Source organism: Haliotis cracherodii, unplaced genomic scaffold (genome assembly GCF_022045235.1).
Source record: "Haliotis cracherodii isolate W230 unplaced genomic scaffold, xgHalCrac1.p SCAF_19, whole genome shotgun sequence".
Classification (NCBI taxonomy): Eukaryota; Metazoa; Mollusca; class Gastropoda; order Lepetellida; family Haliotidae; genus Haliotis; species Haliotis cracherodii.
In genome coordinates, this window is record NW_027266274.1 from 14,147,231 (window position 1) to 14,159,484 (window position 12,254).

Here is a 12,254-nt window from a genome sequence, read left to right on the forward strand (position 1 = left end):
TCACATGATTTACGTGTAGTTTTCTTGAAAATCGCAATTATCTTACTCCAGCGTTTCGGGTTTCACAAAATTGCCCTATTATTCTTCCAGGATAACTATATCCACATGCGGCGTGTGCTATAATGTTTCAGAATTTATAGTTGAATAGTTTTCACTCGGAGTCCATGGATAGCTGTGTACGGAAGCGCGTAAGGGCAGTTTTTACCAAATTCGGAAAATTATCCATGCTTATTTTTAATCCCAGGGGTCGAGCATCATCACTGAATATACTGGTGGTATATGCGCATGCGCCGTGACGCAAACATGCCACCCGGCGTTGATGACATCATAGCGGTTTCTGGGCATGCGCCGTACATTACCGACCTTATATAACACGCGTTATATCTCATCATTACCGACCGCCTCCGTGGTCTAGTGGTGGGGCGTCCGCCCGGAGAGCAGTAGGTACGTAGTTCGATCCCCGGCCGCGTCATACCAAAAGACGTTAAAAGATGGTAATTGTTGTTACCCTGTCTGGCGCTCGACATTAAGGGGCTAAACAAGGACTGGTCGGCTCGGAGTCAGTATACTGTGTATGAATGGGGTATTCATTTTAAACTGCGGCATGGTATCTCAGTGGGATAGAACTCTGAAATCGGCATCAGTCCGGACTAGTACATGCACGTGTGCATCCTAGTGCATACACGTCGCAATAATCTATCTACCCTGAAACGCTGGGCAAGTGGCCTTGGGTAAATGTAATTTGTACAGAATGATAACCCTGTTGACAAAAGTGGTCATTCCGATTTTGAGTCAGTCCCAGCAACACATCCAGGCGACTTAGTGGATCCGATATTGTAAAAACAATGCCGAGCGCCAGACAGGGTAACAACAAGTACATCTTATAACTCTTTTTGGTATGACGCGGCCAGGATCGCACCCCCGACTTTCCGCTCTCGGGGCAGACGCTCTACCAGACCACGGAGGCGGTCTTCTTTGGTATACATACCACACTATTCGTCCGTAAAACGCAGTGTCCGGATAAACGAGGTCCGAACTAACGGAGTTTCAATGTATTGGAATGATGACGAAGAGCAAGATGGATTCATAAGTACAGTTCACAAAGAGACTGACATACATCCCGTGAAAATTCCGGGGTAGAATAGGTCTTCAGCAACCCATGCTTGCCGTAAAAGGTGACTATGCTTGTCGTAAAAGGCGACTAACGGGATCGGGTGGTCAGGCTCGCTGACTTGGTTGATGCATATCATCGACCCCAATTGCATGGATCGATGCTTATGATATTAATCACTGGATTGTCAGGTCCAGACTCGATTATTAACAGACCGCCGGCACATAGCTGGAATAATTGTGAGTGCGGCGTTAAACAACAAACCACCACCACGTACATACAATTTGGATCGACTCTTAAACTAGAATTTCTTTTTGGTCCCAGCGTGTTTCCACACACCTCATCCATCGCCCCCAACATCGCTACAGGTTGCTCCTCATTAATTTCCGCTCATCTGCTGACGAAGTGGATGATATGTGATCTCCTATACAGCATCCCCGACCCCGTGTATAGCCGTTCAATTAACCATGAACGTCCGTACATCCATCAGTCTGTCAGTGTTCGCTGCCATGGCGGAGATACCCCTCAAGATCGATGCCACTGATGGATCGTAGTTGATCGATCTTCGCCAAACATGCCGTTTCTCATTGCTGTGATAGGTGTTTTACTCTTTCTAGGCTTGTTTTCCTAACATAGAAAGGCGGTCTGGTAGTCTAGCGGTTAAAGCGTTCGCTCGTCACGCCGATGACCCGGGTTCGAATGCCGATATAGGTACAATGTGTGAAGCCCATTTCTGGTGACCCCCGCCGTGATATTTCTGGAATATTGCTACAGCAGCGTAAAACCATACTCTCCCACTCACTTACATAGAAAAACGCGAAGCAGTAGCTAGGATAACAGTGAATAAAGGTTAAAAGGCGATCACGTTTTAGCAGAAAATGTAGCGTTGACATTTTGTGATTGCAACTTGAACAACACTGTCAATCTTGTTGTCCTCGTTAAATGGAAGTGGCACTTTTATGTATAAAGTTTAGATCTTGACTGGATTTACAACAGCAGACGAGATTAATAAGAAGTATAATTATGATATTCAAAATTGTGGAATTCATACAATTGATACACCTGGTCCCCCAGCCAGTGGCAGCCTCTGTCGCCCATTCCTGTTTTCGGTGGGTACCAAAGTATGTCAGCTTTTAATGTTGGAGGAAATCCCGAAGTGATGGAGGTCACATTTGCCGCTTTGCTGAAACCCACGAGCACAGGTTTGGTGCTTACAATCCTAAAAAACATAATCAGGGCGAACCTGGGTTCGAACCCACGATCACAGGTTTCTGGTGCACCCAAGGGACGCAACTCTGCACAGTGAATTGCGCGCCTTAGACTACTGACCAGTGTCAGTAGATAAGAAATAAAACTGCCCCAGCAACCGATTTGGGACAACATTTGTCTAAATGGACATTAGTTCCAAAGGCTAATTACCCTGTAGCCATGACAGTTATATGTCTAGAATCAATTAATTGCCCTTACTTATGAGACGCTAGTCCCATTTGTTAACCCATACGGTCAGCCTGAAACAGCTGTGAGACTATGTCACTTCTCATTATTACTACTGTTTATAGATATGATAAGATCGTATTTTATCAATGTGCCACACGGCGTATGTTACACTGGAATAAAAACAATTATCTCAGAAATATAATATACCATCCAGTCTATAAGGCCTATGAGACACAATTATACCATAGTAAAATTAATGGTCCCTTTGAGTTCGTTATAACCGTAGTTTACTGAAGGCGGTGATAACGTCAAGTCGATGGCTTGTGGTACATACACGTTTACTTTATACGGGTAGATATACAGTAAACTACGTTTATAACGAACTACGGTTATAACGAACTGTTTTTGGTCCAGTCCATTTGCTGTATATATGCTGTAAATGTGCTTATAACGAACTACGGTTATAACGAACTAAATATTTCTGTTTCCTGCGAGTTATAACCATAGTTTACTGTAATACAAAAAGAGCACTCAACGACGTTATGAAATATCAGTAGGTTTTAAAACCACTGATAGAAATATTTTTCTTGCAGATAAAAACATATCACAGTTTAGTTCAATTACGTGCATTTTTAGTCTGAAGATTAATGAGAGAGATGAAATCTCCTAGTCTTAAACATAGTGTTCACGACAGGGAAAGCACGAGCAATGCCTCTTCAAAATGCATCAACTGGATCCATGTCGACAAAAAATGGTTTAACTTGAGAGACTTCATGGAACATCACCATCAGAATAGAATTCCAAAAATGAGTTTCATCTTTAACACTGCGGAGATTACAAAATTTACTAATACGTTCAGAGAGCGGATTTCTTTTAGATTTAAATCCCTGTGAAGTTCCGGGTAGAGAAAAGGTCGTGAGAGGCGCCTAACGGGATCGGGTGGTCAGATTAGCCGAATCGGTTGATCTATCTAACGACTCACCTGGTCCCCAGCCACTGTCGCCCATTCCTGTTTTCGGTGGGTACCAAAGTATGTCAGCTTCTAATGTGGGAGGAAATCCCGAAGTGATGGAGGTCACATTTGCTGCTTTGCTGAAACCCATGAGCACAGGCTTGGTGCTTACAATCCTAGAAACATAATCGGATCACAGGTTTCTGGTGTACCCAGGGGACGCAACTCTGCACAGTGAATTGCAGCGCCTTAGACGACCGACCAGTGTTAGTAGATAAGAAATAAAACTGTCCCAGCAACCGATTTGGGACAACATTTGTCTAAATGGACATTAGTTCCAAAGGCTAATTACCCAGTAGCCATGACAGTTATATGTCTAGAATCAAATACTCTAGAATCAAATATATGCAACAAATGTCCAGGACTAAAAATAAAGTTCGTTATATCCGTCAGTTCGTTATAAACGCAGTTCACTGTAATCATATTCACGGGGCAACGGTTGTAACAACATTCGCCAGTTGATACAGTTGGGAACAGGACACAATCCATCACTTGGTGTAAGAGACTATCTAAGTGAATTACATGTCAACAATCAAGTAAAACTTGAAACGAGATATGAAAATCTGTTTCCAATATGTCCTTGGGGAAATAGATTTCATATGATGGAGAGGCGATATGTTCACCCCATGAAGCTTTCAACAAGGCTGAGGGTGGTTTTCAATCACATCCCTGACAGGCGACGGTCCATTGAGCGTACACAGCCCGCCATGTTCACGTGATATCAAGTACACAAAGGGTTTGATTGTTAAGAGATTCGTCCAAATTGGATTGCATTACAAAACCTTGATTTGCAAAAACTGCATGTGCTCTCACCAGGTGTGTGTGAAAACAGTTTAAATGTTTGTTTGGATTGAAAATGATCGAGGGTAGAAGGGGTAGGGATAAATGTAGTACCGTTAGATTTTGTCTCAGGCTGCACCTAATCGGTGTTGGTTACGTCGTTGTTTTGTCATCCCCTTTAAAACGGACACTGTCATCCTGACAAAACGGACACTGTCACCCTGACAAAACAGAGACTGTCACCTGACAAAACGAACACTGTCACCCTGACAAAACGGACACTGTCATTCCTGACAAGACACACACTGTTACCCCTGACAAAACGGACACTCTCATCCTGACAAAACGGACACTGTCATCCTGACAAAACGGACACTGTCATCCTGACAAAACGGACACTGTAATCCCTGACAAGACACACACTGTCACCCCTGACAAAACGGACACTGTCATCCTGACAAAACGGACACTGTCATCCTGACAAAACGGACACTGTCATCCTGACAAAACGGACACTGTCACCTTACAAAATGGACAATGTCACCTGGCAAAACGGACACTGTCACCTGACAAAACGGACACTGTCACCCTGACAAAACGGACACTGTCCCTTGAGAAAACGAACAATGTCACCCTGACAAAACGAACAATGTCACCCTGACAAAACAGACACTGTCACCCTGACAAAACAGAGACTGACACCTGACAAAACGAACACTGTCACCCTGACAAAACGGACACTGTCATCCCTGACAAGACACACACTGTCACCCCTGACAAAACGGACACTGTCATCCTGACAAAACGGACAATGTCACCTGACAAAACGGACACTGTCAACCTGACAAAACGGACACTGTCACCCTGTCAAAACAGAGACTGACACCTGACAAAACGAACACTGTCACCCTGACAAAACAGAGACTGTCATCCCTGACAAGACACACACTGTCACCCCTGACAAAACGGACACTCATTACTGACTAAACGAAAATAATCTCATCGTAGCCCCAATCCCCCCCCCCCCCCCACACACACACACACACACCCCAGCTCCCGAGATTTCAGCCTGTATTAACTATAGAAACAACCCCGTATGAACACTATAACAGCGTAACCCTCCACTTTAATCCGCTCTCCTCTGCTTAGAACGCCTCCCGTGTTATATAGCTTAACTAATTTCAATTCATCACCGACAAACACTCTGCATCAAGCCCGCAACTGTTAGCCAGCTCATACATAGACCAATGCAGTTCTGTTGGTGCTCGACAGCCATCGGAACGATTTATCGGTTTTTGTCCGCTTCCGCAGCAACGGTAGATGAAGTGCATGATGTGACTGTCGGACCCACTGATGCTCAATCCAGGTAGGCTAGGCTTAATTTAGCATCATCACATACCTAGCTCAGCGTTCAATTACCGAATGGCCGACTCTGTGTTCTCTGCGAAACATCATTCACGATGGCGTTCAGTGCGGTTGGATGCTGTAAAGGTAATTAATTTCGAAATTAAAAGTGATTTTTTATGAAAATACAGTTTTGCACATTGTGTGAGTGGTCCTTCTATCGGTAGGGCAGGGCATGCTTACCCTTTTCGACCACCTGGTGCCATCACTGATTTTTAGTTACCCATGCATTATTTTCACCGCTATTTTGCCATTACGACCCGTGGAATTTGTTTCTGGGATAATCAAGACTGGTTATTCTCTGGCGTTGCGGTTTTTCATATTCACTTACAATTAGTTTTTTGTAAACTGTTCGAAAGTGTTTCAAGGTCTCATCTGTATGCTAAATTCTATTTGAAATACATCGATTTGATAATAGTTGTACAGTTGGCCATTATCGATCCGTTTCAGGCATGTGTATCCATCGGTATAATGTACAATGTACAGACATGTAATAAATAGATGGGATATATTAAACATATTTTATAATGAAATACAGAGCGATCTGCTTCCTCGCTTTGTTTATTTGGAACAGCTGTCGCAACTTGTTTGCAGCATCATGCAAAGATGAACTGGTGTTTTTTTAAATATTTAGTTTTGTCTATAATGACCGTGCACATGTATTGATTTCCCTGTTTTCGACGTCATAAAAGTTGAATATTGTTTGTTGATCAACGTCGCAAGCGGTAACTAATCGAGTCTGGACCAGACAATCCAGTGATTGATGCCGTGGCAAGATCAATGAAGTCGACCCTTAAGAGGAGGATCCTAGGGGACTATTTTTACCTGGAATGTCAAATGGCGGCGTATGACACAATCATCATCAAACTGAAGGGCTGATAATGAAACTATTAGTGAGTGAGTGAGTGAGTGAGTGAGTGAGTGAGTGAGGGGGGGAGGGAGTGAAGCGTCTCTGTTTTGATAATTACAGATATTTCAAAATCGTGACATGCAGCACAAGCTTTGTTTTGTCAGTTGTGACTGGGTCCTAGTAGGTGAGTGAGTATGGTTTTACACCGCTTTTAGCAATATTCCAGCAATATCACGGCGGGGGACACCCGGGTCGGGAATTGAACCCGGGTCTTCGGCGTGACGGCGAACGCTTTACCTACTAGGCTACCCGAACGCCCCTGGGTTCGAATTTTCGAGAGGTTCTTAAATATTATGTCCAGATTGGTCTCAAATATTGTGGAGTTAGTAAGCAAACTGTTTATCTAAAATAATGTCTCAGTTGTAAGGCGGAGTAAAGGTGTGACGGTCGATCGGATCGTTGAAACAAAGCGGTTGTCTACGGCCCGATTGCAGGAGATATACACAGTTGAAATGGAAACGCGCTGAACCGTCGGTAATTTCTGTAGCTAGTGAGAATGGTTTTACGCCCCTTTAAACAATATTCCAGCAATACCACGGCGGGGGACACGAGAAATGGGCTTCACACGTTGTGCCCACGTAGGGATTCGAACCCGGACAATCGGGGTGACGCACGAACGCTTTAACCATTAGGCTACCCCATGGCCCCTGTTTTCGGTAAACGTAATAAGATTTATTTATAGACAATCATAAACCTCATTGTTTTTTTATCCGAAATACTCCTTGGCTGAAGAGATTTGTTAGTACCAATTTATAATTACTGATGTGTCACCATGACTCGGAGCCGCATGCCTTTAATACTGTGGGGAGACCGGATAAGATGAGGACCCCATCTACGGATCGCCGTCATGTAGCTGGAATACCGAATCGCGTGCGGCGTAAAACAACATACAAACACAAATCCCTGGGAGCAACTTCGGGAATTTTTGGACGTTTGTGATGTTTTACGCCGCAGTCAGCAATATTCCAGCCAAATAATTGCAAATGACCGCAGCCTGTAAATAATCAAGTCTGGACCAGGCAATCCAGTGATTGACATGCGCCACGATCCCCGCCGTTGGGGTATGACAAGTCAGCAACCAAGTCAGCGAGCATGACCATCCGATCCATTAAGTCACCTTTTGCGATCAGTGTAGAATGCTGGGGAACTATTGTAGCCCATCTTCCCGATGCAAGGGAGTTAAGTCACTGTAAGAGTCCAGTTTCCACCCTTGGAACTACGCTGGAATTTCTGGATTCGGTCGAAGCGCCACCAGTGGCTATATCGAGTTATGTCCCTTCTATGTCCCACCTATACACCAATCAGATTCCACCTGTCACATCACTTGCATTTGCTTCAAACAAAATGGCGGCGCCAAGTCAAGACGATCTGATCGATAATCAAGATCTATATTGAAATAAAACGGGTCTTATTTCGCGAAGTGCATCTATTCACTTGAGCACTGTGATTAAAAAGATCAAATTATTCGGAATATATCTGCTGACGCTAATTTGACAGGGCACATGTTTTTCAAATCCTGCAATCAACCGAAATCTGCACTGCAGTTTACGAACCGGATGTTGATTTCGTTACGCGATTTTGATTGGACTATGCCTAGACTCGTTAGTCCAACCAAAACGTAACTCCAAACTTCCAGCCTTGCATTCGTGACCAACTCGTGTTATTCCGGGAAAGCCGAATAGCGACTCGTGCCCCTATCGTGGCCATTTGTGCGACCGGGTACCGTCTTAGCGCAGGGTATACCTAAAACAATTGTCAACTCGTTGCGTAATGGTTCACACATTTTCTCCATATATTATATATATTTCAGATGCAATTTAAAGCACATCGGGACGGGCGGAATTATACAGTTTGATAAAACACGTTTAACCGTGCCCTGGGTATATTTTTAGATGCAAGACATATGTGAATTCAAAAATTATTCCTGAGCGATTTTTTGACGAAGAACTTGAAATCACACGCGCTTTCTGATTTGTTTGTCGTATTTTCGCACATAACATTCGTCGATAGGGGGACGAGTCTTCTTGCAGGTTACGGAAAGCGGCGAGTGGTGACGAATGCCAGCCTTGTACGGAAAGAGTGGAAACTGGTCTTGTCCAGGCAGTATACTCCCTTGCCTCGGGGGGGATTCTTGTAACCCGGAATCCCAAAAGGTTCCATGTTAAAAAAGCCAGTAATTTGGGAAGATGAATATCATAAACTTATTGTAATAGGTTGGTTAAAAAAAATCGCAGTAATAATATATTTCAGATAAAATGCAGTCTGGTTCCCTGGGTATGTTGCGTTGGCGCTACCAGTGTTGAAATGCCCCAGTAGTAGTTACCTCCCCTAGTTAGATCCACCATAGACGTAATGTGACGCCCAGTGTCAGGAAATATACAGGCAGCACCTTCCGATCCCTTTCATTGGAGCAGAATCCTTTGATAAAGTACTCACGGAAATGAAAAAAACCTGTTTTTTCGATCTCAGATTTTAAATAAATGCAGTTTATGTACAAAATATATAAATATTCAAACAACTAATTTAGTACTAATTGGGCCTTGGCACAAATACAGCGTATCAAAGGTTTTTATGTCTTTTTACACGTAAAAGTGTGTAAAAATATGAACAAAACAGACTAATGTGAAACAGAGCATCACCAGGTGTTAGTAGATCAAGGTGAATGTCCATGACCTATGCCACCTTGACGACAGGTGAAAACAGGTGCTTGAAACCCACGTGCATGTGATTTGTCAGTGGTTAGAGATTTGTGAGTGGCATTGTGGGATAGTGAATCATCGTCAAAATATCAGAACGTAAAAGTAACATATTCCCTTCTCAGACAAAAACTTACATGTCAGTATTATTATGTACATAAACATAGCTGTTATTTTATTTATTTATTTTTGATAATTTTTTTCCAGGCTAATTTGCATAATGCCTATAGCCTGTTTCTGCCATGTCAATTTGGACTTATTTTTGAATGTTGAAAGTGCCTACAAATTACCTCCTGTAAAGTTCATTTTGTATTGAGCACTGAGATAAAACTAGCAAATCCAGACTAGTACTTTTCCAGTTGTTTTGTTATTTCGTATTTACATCTACGTATTGCTTTGTGTCGATTATGAAATCCAGCAAAACAGGGTTTTTTCCATTTCCATAAGTATTTTTTTTTTTTAGTATGTAGATCATGTCTTTGTCTCCGTAATGATATTTTATATGAAACCTTGAACTTAAAGCTTTTTCAAGAGCGACGCTCATTCCCTTCATATATGCGCACACACTGCGCTTAAACGTCGATTTCTTTGAGATCGGGTGCTCTCCAGGTGTGAAGCATCTAATTGAAACCAACATCTGATATGGTTTTGAGTAGCCCCGATAGTTTGTGTCGATCGAACGTTGTTATTTTTTAACTGGTGGTTAAAACTTCCGACCCTATATGGCGAGTCGTTGGCATCGGAAACAGCCGATCATCATCATCATCATCATCATCATCATCATCATCATCATCATCATTTTCTTTTATAACATTAACCATCATCACAATTATCAATATCCCTTTTCCGAGAGTACTTTGCCTCAAGTTTAATTATTAGGGCTCCAAGTCGAAAGGCTGTAGAGCCCTATTGAAATCGTTCGATTTATTATTATTATTAGGGCTCCAAGCCGAAAGGCTGTAGAGCCCTATTGTAATCGTTCGATTTATTATTAGGGCTCCAAGCCGAAAGGCTGTAGAGCCCTATTGAAATCGTTCGATTTATTATTATTATTATTATTTATTATTAGGGCTCCAAGCCGAAAGGCTGTAGAGCCCTATTGAAATCGTTCGATTTATTATTATTATTATTATTTATTATTATTTATTATTCCGCCGATTTTTGTACCACACCTGGCAAAATAACCACTGGGTCGATTATGTTCTAATTTTGTGTGTGTATGTGGACCGTTCGGTACTAGTGCCCGCCAAAAACCCAAGGCCGTAGTCCCTAAGGCCAAGGGCAGATAACTAAAAGAACAGAATTTTTTGAAGATGTATTTCGCCCTATTGCTCCGCAATGGCTTATCCGATTACTTTGAAACCTAACATGTATCTGCTGCTTGAGCTGCTTGACATTTTTTGTTCTTTGACTTTGGTCATTGGTCACGTGGTTTGGCAGCCATATTGGATTCAAGGTTTTTACAGTGTTTTTTGGGTACCTGTTTTCAAATGCAAACAACTTTGAGTCCACTGCATGAAATGCTTTCAAATTTTCTGAGAATGGTCGCCATACAGAACACATCAAACGTAAATAGCCGATTTTGGATATCCTTTTTAGTTGCGGCCATATTGGATTTTGATTTTGATCATTTTTTTCACCCAAATTTTACTTTAAAGATCATATCTTATAAGGTTCTTAACAGAAACTATGGAAAGTTTGCATAAAGTTTTGATACTATATGTACCTAATTTTTTTCTGGGTTGCATACTGAAAGCACCACCGCTTGGTGGTATTATTTGATTTTAGTAAAATGTGAGACTTGAGTACAAATACTAAAGGAAGCGCCTCATAAATCTACCATAAACCCCCATTCACTGGCTTTACAGATACCCAAACGTTTTCCACAGTCTTCTTCATTATTATGTGTACTACCCTTGACGATCAGGATTAGAATTGGCCTTTTTCAACCGATGCTTGTCTCAAGAGGCAACTATGCTTGTCACAGGAGGCGACTAATCGGATCGGGTGGTCAGACTCGCTGACTTGGTTCTTCATTTTTCAATTGCCAATTGCTATGGTACCTTATTTTTGACAGCGTTGTTAAAAGCAAACCATTTGCGGATTAGAATATGGAGGTCGGAAATGGGTTAAGTACACTCTGGGAAACTGTGGCACACGCCAATTTGGTAGCGGTAATGTCCTGAAAACGGTGACTATCTTTTGACGGAGTTTGTACAAGCAAACCATATGCGGATTCGAACATAGTAGTAGTCAACCATGGGTTAAGAACACACTGGGACACATGGGGTGATGTCTCGCAAGCGGTTCCTTACATTTGATGGCGTTGGTACAAACAAACCATTTAAGGATTCGAACAGGGTCGAAGTTGGAAATTGGTTTTAACATCCCGGGACACCCAGGCACATGTCAACTTAGTCGTGGTGATGTCTCACAAGAGGTTTTTTACATTTGACGGCGTTGGTACAGGTAAACCCTTTGAGGATTCGAATATATGAACGAGGTGGGAAACAGGTTTTAGCACTTTATCTCAACAATGCGACAGGAACCCGGGGCCCGAGGAACGCAGAACGATAATCCATTTGACTTGAGCCCAACTGACAAAGAAGTTACAGCCTGTTGAAGAGTCACCAAGCCGAAAGGCTGAAGAGTCCCAGTGTTAGCGTTTGATTTAATATTATTATTATTCCGCCGATTTTTGTACCAGAGCTAGAAAAATAACCACTGGGTCGATTATGTTCACATTTTGTGTGTATATGTGGACCGGTGGGTACTGGTGCCCGCCAAAATCCCAAGGCCGTAGGCCCTAAGGCCAAGGGCAGATAACTAAAAGAACAGAATATTTTGAAGATGTATTTCGCCCTATTGCTCCACAACTGCTTATCCGATTACGTTGAAACCTAG